Source organism: Glycine max, chromosome 7 (assembly GCF_000004515.6).
Source record: "Glycine max cultivar Williams 82 chromosome 7, Glycine_max_v4.0, whole genome shotgun sequence".
NCBI classification, from domain to species: Eukaryota; Viridiplantae; Streptophyta; class Magnoliopsida; order Fabales; family Fabaceae; genus Glycine; species Glycine max.
In genome coordinates, this window is record NC_038243.2 from 21361335 (window position 1) to 21375952 (window position 14618).

The 14618-nt window shown below is 37.1% G+C and overlaps 1 pseudogene; it reads right to left on the reverse strand.

The window, feature by feature from the left end:
- Positions 1-884: 884 nt before the first annotated feature.
- LOC100800684 (uncharacterized) lies at positions 885-3190 on the reverse strand (annotated as a pseudogene).
- Between the last annotated feature and the right edge of the window lie 11428 nt (positions 3191-14618).

The following is a 14618-nucleotide window of genomic DNA, read 5'->3' on the forward strand; positions in this document are numbered from 1 at the left end:
CATTCACAATGATATGCCCTCAGGAGCTTGACTAGAAAGAAAGACATGGCCAAAATTATTAAGTTCACCCGGAGCAGCAGGGTCTACATAGTAAATCTATCCATGGTTATATACTATGAGCATGAATTACTAAAATGTAAATAATAGACCTAAAGAACAAAAGTTACTAAAATGTAAGTTAGCTTCATGTCTAAGCTTCATTTCATCTAACCTAGGTCTGTGTTGTTTCGGTTAACCCTAGGTACATTTCATGGTGACCTGATCGAGGTACGAGAAAAGCTTAAAGTCTCCACACCATTGTTTTAGATCTCACTGCCATTGTCACTATTTGGGTTCGAGGTAAGCTTGGTCTCTTTTTCATTTCTAGCTTAGTTAGGAAACATCTTCAAGTTTGCCTCTGTTAAGAGTTTGATTTTTCTAGGAATCTATTAGTACTTTGGTTTGTTGCAACCCAACCTAAATATATGAACATGTTTTGATCGACTAGTTATGATGCTTCTTTCCTTTTTCTTTCAACTTTGTATACATATGATGGTCTAAGCTTAACTATAAAAGACCATGGATGACACTGTTAAAGACCATTTGAAATTTCCTGCTCATGAAATCACTAAAATCTTTAAAGCCATTTCATGCATATACTTGGGGGAAAGTCTCTTTGATAAATCTGGCATAAATTAAAAAAAAATTGAAAGAAAAGGGTAGTTCCCAATGCAATGGTCCAATGAATTTTTCTTTTCAAAATACAAATGGGCAAAGATGCCCCAGTGAGTTAGCCTAGGCAAAGTTCAGTCCCCACCACAAGGCCCTTCATTTCCCTCTAAAAATTTCTTTTTCACTAACAAAATAATGAATTGCCTTCCAGTTCAATCACCTAAATTGTGGGGTCAGTAAGTGCTTGCAACAACTACCTTTGCTTTGTTGAATTGATTTTTTTTAACCTTGGTTTGGTGCTGTGAGAGGTACACTTGACACTGTAAAACAGTTTTACCAATCCTAAACCCTGGAACTACTGTGAAAGCAACTTGTGGATCTGATTCCACTTTTGAATAGAGGAAGATTTCATCAATCACACTTTCCATGTACACATTAGAGAATTTGCACCCTTTCCCTGGGGAAGCAATGCCTTCCAAGGTTATTTTGATGATATCAAAGAATCAAGAGTTAAGCAAAGTTTTCAAACAAAGATTCAAGAATCAAGTTTCAAGTTTCAAGATTCAAGATTCAAGAATCAAGTTTCAAGAATCAAGAATCAAGAAGAATCAAGATCAAGATTCAAGACTCAAGATTCAAGAATCAAGAGAAGACTCAATCAAGATAAGTATTAAAAAGTTTTTCAAAACATTGAGTAGCACAAGAAGTTTTCACAAAATCATTACCAAAGAGTTTTACTCTCTGATAATCGATTACCAGATTATAGTAATCGATTACTAGTGGTTTTAAAACGTTAAGATTTTCAAAATTCAAAATGAAGAGTCACATCTATTGATGTGTAATCGATTACACCTTTACGGTAATCGATTACCAGTGACTGTTTTCGAAAAATTCATTTCCAAAAGTCACATTTCTTCAAGTGACTTGTTTCTGAAGTTTCTTTCAAAAGTCATATCTTTTTAAGTGATTAGTTTTAAAGGAATTGCCAAGAGTTACAAGTTTTGACTTGAGTCATTAAGAAACTATAAATATGTGACCTTGGCATGAAACATTAATTAATTATCTCAATCATTTCTTTCAATATTTTCTTTCATCTCTTTCAACAGCTTTTCTGTTTCATCTTCTCTTCATCTTTCTAAAAGTTTTTGTTCAAAACTTTCTCTTCCAAGAAAAGTTCTTTGTTCAAAAACTTGTGCTATTCACCTTTTTCATTCCCTTCTCCCTTTTCCAAAAAGAATTCGCCAAGGACTAACCGCCTGAATTCTTTTATGTCTCCCTTCTCCCTTGTCTAAGAATTCAAAACGACTCAGTCTGAGAATTCTTTTGATTCTTCCCATTCCCTTATACAAAAGTGTTCAAAGGACTAACCGCCTGAGAATTCTTTTGTATCCCCATTCACAAAGTATCAAAGGTTTAACTGCCTGAGATCTTTGTCTTAACACATTGGAGGGTACATCCTTTGTGGTACAAGTAGAGGGTACATCTACTTGGGTTTGACTGAGAACAAGAGAGGGTACATCTCTTGTGGATCAGTTCTAGTGGAGGGTACATCCACTAGGTTCAAAGATAACAAGGGAGGGTACATCCCTTGTGGATCTTTGCTTGTAAAAGGAATTTTACAAGGTTGAAAGAAATCTCAAGGACCATAGGTCACTTGGGGATTGGATGTAGGCACGGGTTGTTGCCGAACCAGTATAAAAACTCTTGTGTGTTTGTCTCCTTTTTCCCTACTCTTTTAATTTCCGCTGTGCATTTAATTTCCGCTTTTACTTTCTGTAAGTTTCTCTTCTACTCCTTATTCTTTTAACAACATAAGTAAAAGCCTTAGAAGAGTAAATTTTTTAATTAGTAAAGGTTTAGGAATAATTAGTTCAACCCCTCTTCTTAATTATTCTGAGGCCACTCGATCCAACATTTCCCACTTGGAAGATTGAAGCCTAAGGCTCATAGGAGAAGGCCAAGTAGTGTAGAAGCCTCACCCTCTTGTGGCTAGGACTTAATCTTGTTATGTGAAGATTATCAAGAATGGATAGTTGGCCACTTTGATTCAATCTATTCTCGATTGCCTTGTTCTGCCTATTAGCTTCCTCCAACTTCTCCCTAAGAAAAATTATCTCAAAATCCTTGAGCCTCACCTGTGACTCCAACTTCTTCCCCATGATCTTGTAGATTTTGATCACACCCTACAATTCCTTGGATTTGGCCTCAAGTATTGCAGTCTTGGGTGAAGGATCAAATTGTTTCTTCAAGCAACATTGCTTTAGCTCAGATAAGTTCTTCAACTCAGACACTAGCAATTGATCAGCGACTTCAATCCCATCAGTTCAAAAGGTGATTGAGCATATTGTAACTCAGCATATGCAGCTTTAACAGTTGAAATGTTAGCAAAAACCTTTGCCAAAAAAGCTTCATTAGCCTCTGTCTCTTAAAGGTCTTCATCACCATCTTCATTGAATGACTCAAACCAATTCAGTGTAGTCTTACTCTTATCAATGTTCCCTTCATCCTTCAGATTTGCATCAGATATAATCTCAACCATTGCGATTATCAGTATTAGTATAAAGTACACTCCATTCACTTTAGAGAGTCAAATCCAACGATAAAAAGTAAAAACCCAGTTTCTCACTACCCAACATACACTGTGTCCATATAATTACTAGGTAAAATGCTTAAATCTTAAATAACATTCAAAACACCCCATTGTTATAATGATCTCATACAAACTAAATCAAACCCCAGATTCCACACTAGGGAAAGAAACAGCAAGCAACCACTTAAGATCCACGACATTATCAAACACCAAAACCAAACAAGGGAAAAACCAATGACATCACATTTGTTCCTCCAAACCAACCACCAGTAGTAGATGCTGATTACACTCCCCCACAACCATCCAAGATTCCCTTGTGCCTAAACTAAACCCCGAATCAATCCACCTCAAAAAACCTCTACAGATCCACCTACTACTAATCTCATAATTTTTCCATCAACCAAAAATTAATGAATAAATATTTAAATAAGACTAGTGGTTGAAGGAGAAAAGAGGAACACCATGATTTAAAAAGAAAAACTAAAAACACCAAAAGCAAAATCAATATTTCTCACATCTTAAAGACACTCCAAATCAATATTGGATTCTTGCTTTCATATTAATATATTTATTACTTTAAGTTGACTGATTGTCACACATTGATATTAGTTTTTCAATTAATAATTGATGTAGGTGGTGATTGAGTTATTTATTGGATTCTTGCTTTCATATTAATATTTTTATTACTTGTTCTCTGCCATTAATGACAATTGATATATCTATACAAATTGTGTTCATGATGAGTGAACCTTAGATTCCCGTTTGAGACTAAATGCAATGATTCTTGCGGACAATTTGCATTAATCATTGTATTCAATCTTGAATTATCCGTTTGGACAGTTTGGGGAGATTGATATTTTTATGGTAGATTCATGCGTTAAGGTTAACATTATTTTGTTGAATTTGATGAAATTTCGGTACAATGCATTTCTAGTTGTTCTCTGAGTGCATACTTGATTATCAGGAAATCAATTTCACTGATTTCATGTCGTGTACTTGGAAACCAATGCGAAATGCTGTCAAAATTTTGTCAAATTTAACAAAATAGAATTAACCCTGACGTATGAAGCTACCATAAAATACGGTCTTCCTGAATGGGATAGGGCCACACCTATAATATAAAAGTGAGATTTTCATGCATCGAATAACTTTGTGAGTATCACAGAGTTATTCCTTAGATGGATCGAAGTTGGATGAATGAAAGTCGCATCAGCCCAGAATATGAGGAAGGCGTCAAGCGGTTCTTACAATTTTCTTCAGAAAGAGGTCGACCGGATGAAGATGGAAAATATTATTGTCCTTGCATCAATTGTTTGAACAGAAGACGACAAATGCTGGACGACATATGGGAGCATATGTTGTGTGATGGAATTAAGAGGAATTATACAACGTGGATATGGCATGGTGAAATGACAGACATGTAGAGTGGGCCCTAATCCGAACCGTTTGATGTAGAAATGGGAGATCGCTTGGAGGATATGATTCGTGACCTTGGACAAGAGTCTTTTCAGCAAGCACATGCCCCTGTGTATAAAGGATTGCATAGTGACTCAAAGAAGCCTTTGTATCTGGGGTGCAAGAATTCCTTGATGCTATTAACGGCGGTGTTAAGTCTGGTTAATGTCAAGGCCAAATATGGGTGGAGTCACAAAAGCTTTACTTCACTGCTTCAAGTAGTGCACGATCTGCTTCCAGAGGAAAACACGTTGCCTAAAAGCTATTATCAGGCCAAGAAGATACTGTGTCCGATGGGTATGGAGTATCAGAAGATTCATGCTTGCCCTAATGATTGCATACTGTACAACCATGAATTTGAAGAAATGTCCAAATAACCTAGGTGTGGGGTGTCACAGTACAAGGTGAAGGATGATGAGGACTGCAGTTCTGATGAAAACTCAAAGAAGGGCCTTCCAGCGAAGGTTTTGTGGTATCTTCCCATCATTCCAAGGTTTAAGCGTCTTTTTGATAATGAGGACAACGCAAAAGGCCTTACCTGGCATGCAAATGGGAGAAACTCTGATGGAATGATCCGTTATTCGGCTGATTGCTCCTAGTGGAAGAAGATTACTGGTTTGTATCCGAATTTCGGCAAAGAGGCAAAAAATCTTAGGCTTGGACTAGCCAGTGATGGAATGAATCCATATGGAATTTTAAGTACTCAACACAGTTCACGGCCAGTTCTACTAGTAATTTACAATTTGCCTCCTTGGTTGTGCATGAAGCGAAAATACATGATGTTGTCTATGATGATATCAGGCCCAAGACAGCCAGAAAATGACATTGATGTTTATCTAAGTCCGTTGATTGAAGACCTGAGAAAGTTGTGGTACAAAGGGGGTTTTAGTGTTTGATGGGTTTCGCAAGGAGACTTTTGAAATGCATGCAATGCTTTTTTGTACCATTAATGGCTTTCTAGCATATGGGAACCTGACTGGTTACAGTGTTAAGGGTCATCATGCGTGCCCCATCTGTGAAGAAGACGCAAGCTACATACAACTGAAACATGGTAGAAAAATAATGTACACTAGGCATCGCCGTTTTCTAAAACCTCATCACCCTTACAAACGATTGAAAAAAGCTTTTAATGGAAGTCAAGAGCATGAAACTGCATCGATACCGTTGACTGCTGAGCAGGTCTTCCAACGGGTTCAATACCTGAATATTGTATTTGGAAAGACCCAAAAGAAGGATAAAAGTAAGACTTGCATATGGAAGAAGAGATCCATTTTCTTTGATCTTCCGTACTGGTCTGATTTATATGTTAGACATTGTATTGATGTTATGCATTTGGAGAAAAATGAATGTGACAGTGTCATTGGGACATTCCTTAACATTCAAGGCAAGACGAAAAATGGTCTAAATACTCATTAAGATCTAGCTGACATGGGTATACGATCGCAGTTGCATCTAAGGTCTGATGAGAAAAAAATATGGTTGCCTCCAGCTTGTCATACTTTGTCTAGAAAGGAGAAGATAAGTTTATGTTAGTGTCTGCGTCGGGTCAAAGTCCCATAAGGATACTCTTCAAATATTAAGAGCCTTGTGCAATTGAAGGAGCTTAAGCTGGTAGGGTTAAAGTCTGACAATTGTCACGTGTTGATGCAACAGTTGTTAGTCGTGGCCATGCAAGACATTTTGCCTAACAAAGTCAGGTTAGCCATAACTCACCTGTGCTTTTTCTTCCATGCCATATGTAGCAAAGTCCTTGATCCTGTCAAGTTTGATGACCTGGAAAATGAGGTCGCAATTATACTGTGCCAGTTGGAGATGTATTTTCCTCTTGCTTTCTATGACATCATGATTCATTTAATTGTTCATCTGGTTAGAGAAATCAAATGTTGTGGTCCTATTTATTTGCGGTGGATGTACCCGGTTGAGCGGTACATGAAGATCTTAAAAGGGTATACGAAGAATCTACATCGTCCAGAAGCATTTATTGTTGAAAGGTACATTGTAGAAGAAGCCATTGAATTTTGTTCAGACTACATGGAAAAGGCTAAACCTGTTGGCCTTCCTAAGTCTTGCCATGATGACAGAGTGGGCGGTAAGGGTTCAAAAGGACTGCATGTTATCACTCCAAGTGTAGAAGATTTGTTACAAGCTCACTTGTATGTGTTGAACAATAGTAATGAAGTTTTGACATACATACTTCAGCATGAAGCTTTAGTCAAACAAAATAATCCAAAAATGTCAAAGAACTGGGTGTTGAAAAAGCATAACAAGACTTTCTCTGATTGGTTTAGAGATAGATTCTTTGCTGATGAAAATGCTTCAGAAACATTAAGAAAGTTAGCATATGGGCCTAAAAGAAATGTTATAACTTGGCAAGGATATGACATAAACAAGTATTCCTTTTACACTAAAGCACAAGACAACAAAAGTACAATGCAAAACAGTAGGGTCACCCTAAGGGCTGAATCTCAACACTTCGCAAGTGTGCATGATGACAATCCCTGTGTAGCTTCCATCCCTTACTTTGGGTTCATTGATGAAATTTGGGAGCTTAACTATTTCAAATTTATTGTATGTGTTTTCAAATGTAAATGGGTTGACAGCAACACCAGTGTGCGAACCAATGATGTAGGATTTACATTGGTAGATCTAAAGAAACTAGGTTACCACAATGACTTTTTCATCATGGCAGAACCAACTAAACAAGTATTTTATGTGCAAGACCCTTGTGATGAAAGGTGGTGCATGGTTCTACATGGGAAACCAATTGGTGTTAATGTAGAAGATGATGATTCATACATGGACACTTATGTTAGTCCTTTGTCCACACAAATCACTCCTAATGTCACCAGAGAAGAAGAAGCTGACGACGTTCATGCTAATCGTAATGATCATGATGAAGGAGAATTAATTAACATCATCTAATGTAATTTTCTAATTGTGTATTTCATTTTAGTAAATTGATTTACATAACTTATATTGTGGTTTTTGATAATGTTAACTAAATCAAGTTTTTCTCTTTATAGGACCATGGCTACTCCACCTGCCTCGCCTCCTCTTCCTTCTCCCTCTCCTTCTCCTCCTCCTCCTGTAGTAGCATTAGTGTCTCTGTCCACCCAGAAGCGGACACGCAAAGCGACATGGCTACGATCCTTGGCCACTAGACCACCTGTGGCAGAGAGACTAGTGGTGAACGTCGATCCTGCGACCGACAAGGCCGACGGTCCCCAAAATAAGAAATTAAGAACATATTTGGGGATTGTCGCTCGTGATAAGGTCGACATCACATACGACACCTGGAAGGAAGTCCCTACTACTCAGAAGGATTTGATATGGGAGGATATTCAGGTATTTTAGTTTTCTTCTTTGATTTTCTTTAGTAGCCAAAATTTATAATTTACTAACAATAAAACCTAATTTATTATTTGTTAGGCGGAATTTGAAATCCCTGAAGCTTCTAACAGTAGGACAAAGAAGAAAGTTCTTCAGACTATGGGCGAGCGGCGGAGGCAGTTTAAATCCGATTTGACCAGGAAATGGGCACTTGCAGCCAACAAGGATGGTGTGGACGACACTGTCTGTGAAAAATACGGCATCAGCAAGGAGAAATGGGCCCATTTTTGTCAAACCCGAAAAGATCCCTCGTGGGAGGTATGTAATTTGTAATTTGAATTGTTTTCCACTAAAAATTCAGTTCTTATAATAGATTGTAGTATTCTTTTGTTCATTAATGTTTGATTTTTGCAGGATGTGTGGAAAAAAGCACAAGCCATCCAAAAGCAAAACACCGCCCCCACGTGTTGTCTCGTGGGGGTTATGATTATTTAGAACAGAAGTTCATGGATGAGAAGACAAAGAAAAAACTAGAGGAAGCTACTCATTCAGGAAGCACTGATGGTGTCATTAACCCTTCATCTCCCATCAGACGACACGTGAAATGGAAGATGGCCCGCACCAAGAAAACTGGGCTGATGGCGTCTGAGGCCGCAAAGGAAATCGCTGAGAAGATTGTAAGTCAAATGTAAATTAAGAATTGTAATTATGTTTGTTTATTCTGTTAATGCCTTGGACAAATATATGTGTTTTGTACAGGATTCTTTGGAGGAGCAGGCATCACAGGGTTCGTTTGTCCCCCATGGATGTCAGGATGTCTTGACTGCTACCATTGGGTGACCAGAACACCCTGGTCGTGTGCGTATTGCTAGAGCCGGTGTCACCATCAAGCAATACTTCGGATCAGCTCCACGAAGCTCCCGCAGTTCCTCCTCCATCCCTCCCGAAGAACTCGAGCAGCTCACTCAACAAATCAGGGACTAGTTGGAGGAGTCGATCACAGAAAAAGTGACTCGGTAGCTGATGGCATCCTTCAGCCAGATGCAGTCCTAGCTTCAGTCACAGATGCAATCATAGGGACTTGCACTGCCTCCGGAGCTTGAGGTTGGTCCCTCATCTGCTCATGTTAGCACAAAGGGGAGTTGTGTTGATCCCTCACCGACCGATCCAGAGACGGGTGACTCAGAAAAATGCGGGTTATACATCGAAGAAAATCCTTCCCGCCTAGTTGCCCTTGGAAGAGTTTATGAGAGATCCATAGTTGTTCACAACATCCCTTTGTTGCATGGCCAGGTGAAAGTTGGTGTTGAGGTGGTTAAAGATGCAGAGGCTCCCATTCCTATACCCACTGACGAGGTTCAACTAGTGGGGCAAGCACTGAACACCTTCCTTGCTTGGCTGACATGTCTCATGAAGCGTGTATCAGAACATGTATTTTACTCTTATTATATGCTTCTTTTTTTCAATTGATTTGTTCACTGTAATTAAATTATGTTATTTCACTATGTTTGATAAACAGGCAACTGTGTCTCCAACAAAGCCTCCATATTGGTCGGATCCTGAAGCTGATGATCCCTTGTATCTGATGACATTGACCATCCCACAGCTTTTCTTGAAGCCTCTCCAGGTTATGTGGGATGCTACCATGTTCAGGGTGTTTAATTCAGACTTCCCATTGTACATCAAGCACAAAGATCTCTTCAAAATTGCACACGGTGGTCAATGTCTCAGCATATTTGTTATACAGTTGTGGATTTTGTAAGTCAATTTAGATTATTGTTAATTACCTAAGTTTTTGTTTTAAATTCATACATAATTAACTTTGTCTTAACAACAACAGGCATTTGACTGAGACAAGTATGCGAGTGGGGAATTTTGATGTGTATGGATTCCTCGAGCCACAATCCATTCAGAGATCTAGGCAATCACAATTTGAATCAGAAAGTTACATCAAGAGTTGGATGCAGAGTTCAAAACGCGATGTCTACCTTGGAGCCTACCTAAATGGGTAAGTCAAACAAAACAACTAAATTTAAATAATGTATAATACAACAATAACCTGTATTCGTCTCCACTACAGCGGGAACTGGCAAATGGTCGCCATTCTGCCTAAGGAAAACCTTGTTGTCTGGTTTTGTTCCTTGCATAACAGGCCAGACAATTACCTTAAGGGAGTAATTAATAGGTCAGTATTGTTTTCAATACATTTGCATTAGCATAACTGAAAAAAATCATTATTTTAGTGTTCCTCATATTCAACAATGCTTTGAAAGGACTTGATGATACTCCACAACCTAAATCCAAGGCTGGTGCTAGGTGGATTGTTGTTAAGATACGTAATTTAAATAAAACATCTACTTATATATACTTCTTATGTGTGTGTACACTAATTATAGTTAACGTTTAATTAATATTCAAATTTCATTATGTATTTAGTGTAATAGACAAAAAGGAAGCACTGAGTGCGGCTATTATGTCATGCACTGGATGTCCATGATAATCTTAGGAACTTTCAAGAATAATTGGGAAACAGTAATTGTTTATTTCAAACAAAGTTTATTTTCTTGTCATTGATATTACATTATTAACTTATGTTTTATTTGATCATGCAGTATTTTAACGATGTTAGACCATTGGAAGCAGAGAGATTGAAGGTGCTTCGCATCCAGTGGGCACAATTTTATCTCAAAGTTAGAAATGAAAGTTAGGATGTTAGGGAACTATTTCATTTTAGGTTACTTAATTAGTTTACTACCTTGTTTTACATTTTTGTCAATTGCTAACGTATAGATTAACATCGGTTTTTATACAAAACCGATGTTAATATATAATTTAACATCAATTTTTATACAAAACCAATGTTAATCTATAAGTTAACATCGGTTTTGTGGAAAAACCGATGTCAACTATCAACATTAATATACTTTTTTTGGTGTAATTCTTATTATATAGCATTAGTTATTTAGATAATCGATTTTGTCAATTTTACATTAACATCGGTTTTGGAAAACAGATGTTAACGATAATACTTTCAACATCGTTACTTTTAACATCGATTAAAAACCGATGTAGAAAGTCCTAAATAACCGATGTAGAAGGTGTATTTTATAATAGTGCAATCATTTTTAGGTCTAGGTCTTGAGACTCCTTCATTCATAATAGCATCACACACACACACACACCACCGCTCTTTCCTAGCCTCAATTAGATATGTAAGAACCTACCCATTCTAGATCTCCTTCACAACCAATTTCATATCACTCCCTCGCACCCTACTACTACTTTTCCTCTAATTTGATTCCCTGATACAAAAGAACCATGGTGTTCTTCCTCTTCAATCCCGACCCCGTAGACTTTACCCCATGTGCTCTACATGCACACCTCCGAAGAACACATTGCATAGCAACTTGCCTTAACCCTAACCAACCAACACATAAACTCTCACACAACCCCTAGTTACCTATATTTTCTAGCTCCCATCTCTAAACAACACTCGCTTATAACATGTTAATCACCCACAAATTTCTCTTATTCTTTCATACAATAAACCCATGGCAACAAACATTTTCGATCCTCCATAAAAACTCCTCTATGTACTACCAAACATTGACCCCAGAAACATGTGAACTAAACTTCCCTGAACCATCAATGCAACACCATCAACAATCACCCGAATCTAGAAATGTACCCTCATCATACCAGGAACCACACTCCAACAACCGTTTTGGAGCCAACCTGACTAACTAAAGGAAATTGCACCATGGAGCTACTAAATCGAAGCTAGTCTCAATGCTAATTGAATCTTCTATTCCTTTTGGGAGGGTTCGTTTTCAACCTTTTTATTATTTTGTTCTTTATTAAAATCACTTATCTTGTATGATTTTGAGATGATATTTCCCCATGGTTTGTACTTTTTGTATACATTAATTCTAGTTGTTGGTGTCATTTTGTGAAATGAAAAAAACATTTTTTATTGTTTTTTATTTAAAGAAAATAAGGTCACCTACGTAAGCAAAAAGGTCTAATATATGTCATGCTCTTAGTTATGAATGGAAACATATTGAGATAGATATTCTAGACATAGACCTAGCTAGCTACGAATGCTAATACATTGAATGTTAATAATATATATCTAATCGATATACTCCAACGCAATGAATGCTAATCCTAAAATCTTGAAATAACATGAAGTGTTATGTTTGAGCAAATAAAATAGAAAGATTTCAAGTTATTTAAGCATATCCACTGTAAAATTTTGAATAGATCAAAGCTTTGTTCAATATAAAGATATTAATAGGTATGCTAAGTGGATTTTTGGGGCTCTTAGTGGTGACCCTAAACATTTTGACTTAGAATTTCCCCTGATGGGGTCAGGTGTAACATCCCAATTTTTGTAATCTAGATTAAAAATGATTGTTATTTATAAAAAAAATAGAGTTTTAGAAAAATGATGAGATTTTATAAATAAATAAATAAGGAGATATAATTATTAATTAAAATAATGATTTGAGAGAAAATAAAAAGGGTATTTCATTTATTTGTTTGATAGAAAATAAAATAGATTTTGTTTTTATAAAATAAATAAATAAATATAGAGCAAATAATAGGCTGAATACCCTAGGTATAAATAGTTATGTTAAGTCAGGTGTCTCTTTTTGACCTCATTTTCGTTTTTCCTCTTCTCCTCTCAAAACCCTTTCTTTTTCCCGCAGCCCACCAAACCTGTCTCAGAAAAACGAAGATCTTGGAATCGTTCACCGTTGGATCGTTGTTAAATTTGAATACCATGTTTGCAACCCGATTTTGAACATTCTAACCGTTGGAAATTTCAAAATCATATCTGAGCTTAGAGGAAAACCCTTCGCATTGTAGCATTTTAATTTCCCGCAGAAACCCAAAACTGTCTCGGTAAGACTTTGATCCCAATTTCATTAACCGTTGGATTTTTATTAAATTTGGATATGTTGTTCGAAATTCAATTGCGCACACTTTCACCGTTGGGATGTTTTAGATAGTATTCGTGGAGGCAGAAAAAGGAATCGCATGAAGACAATACAAGTGGAGGTTTCAATCTCTTCTCCGTCTCTCTAACGTTTGGGAATTCTATCAGAGCAGTCGGAGGAATAACTGAAGGGATCTCAGGGAACCGCTAGAGATGTTACTATCGCTGGCTGAAGACACGTGAGTCCGCTCAGACGTAAGGGATGAGTTATTCACAATTGAGGGTTAGTGAGAACATGTGTAGGGATCCTTAGAGAACTAAATTTGGGTTTATTTTAGGATGTTTATTGAATTATAATTTTTCTTTATGATTATGAATGCAATATTATTGTGTTCTATGTACCAATTGATGTCCTGATGAGAATTGATTGATAAACTTGAGTGCTCTTGATGTCTTTGTGTTTAACCCATGATTTTGATTAATTGATTTTGATACAATTGTGAGAAACTATTTCAGGGGTTTTACACCCCATGTTGTGATAAAATCTTTTGTATAAATTGTTACGTTGAGGTTATGAGATGATGATTCAAATTGTGAGTATGTGATAAAATGAACATGTGACGGATGATGAAATACATGTGCATTGAGATGAGATGTGTGTATTGAGTTGTGAACTATGAACTGTGCAATCACACAATTGTAAGACCCTTTAAGGGCGATGAGTATTGTGATGAGATCCACTATGGGAACCCGACGGGTTAAAATGACTTTGAAAACAATTGAGTAAATGTGTGTATTGCATAGTTCATAGGTAAAGTGTATATGATTCATGAGATGTGATAACATGTTAAATTGAGATTATATCATTGTGATTGGGATTAAGTGTATGTGATAAATTGAGTATGTATATGATTGAGATATATATGTGCATTGAGTTGTGAACTATGAATTGTACAATCACACGATCATAAGCCCCTTTAAGGGCGACGAGTTAATGTTAAGTCCCTTTTAGGGCGACGAGTTAATGCTAAGTCCCTTTTAGGGCGACGAGTTGATGCTAAGTCCCTTTTTGGGCGACGAGTTAATGTTAAGTCCCTTTAAGGGCGACGAGTTAATGATAAGACCCTTAAAGAGCGACGAGTTAAAATTATTTTGAAAACAATTGAGGAGTTGTGTGTTTTGTACAGTTCATAGATAAAGTCTATGTGCTAAAATGTTTTCTGGGTTGGACCTGAATCAGGAGGAAAAGGCCCTGACGGACTCTTCGGAGTGTAGGCCTTGGGGGTCACACGGTTTGAGTGCTCCTTTAAGCCTATGTTGATCCCATATATGGTTGGAGCATTCTCGCAAAACACTGTGACCCTGACTGGTCTCCCTATGATATTACCTAGTGAGAGTGACTTGACTTATTATTGTGTGGTTTGTCTTGTCATGTACTCCTAGGCGCCCGACGAGGTTTTTCACTGACATGGTACCACATTGCATATAGGCTTGAGTCTTAGCATAACTTTCGCATACGCTTGCTAATTGTTTATTATGAAATTGATGTGTTATTATGTCTTGATCGGAGTGTGTGATTCCTGTGTATTGTGATTGATGATTGAAAGGTGTGATTGATAGATGAAAAGTGTGATTGATGAATGACAAAGT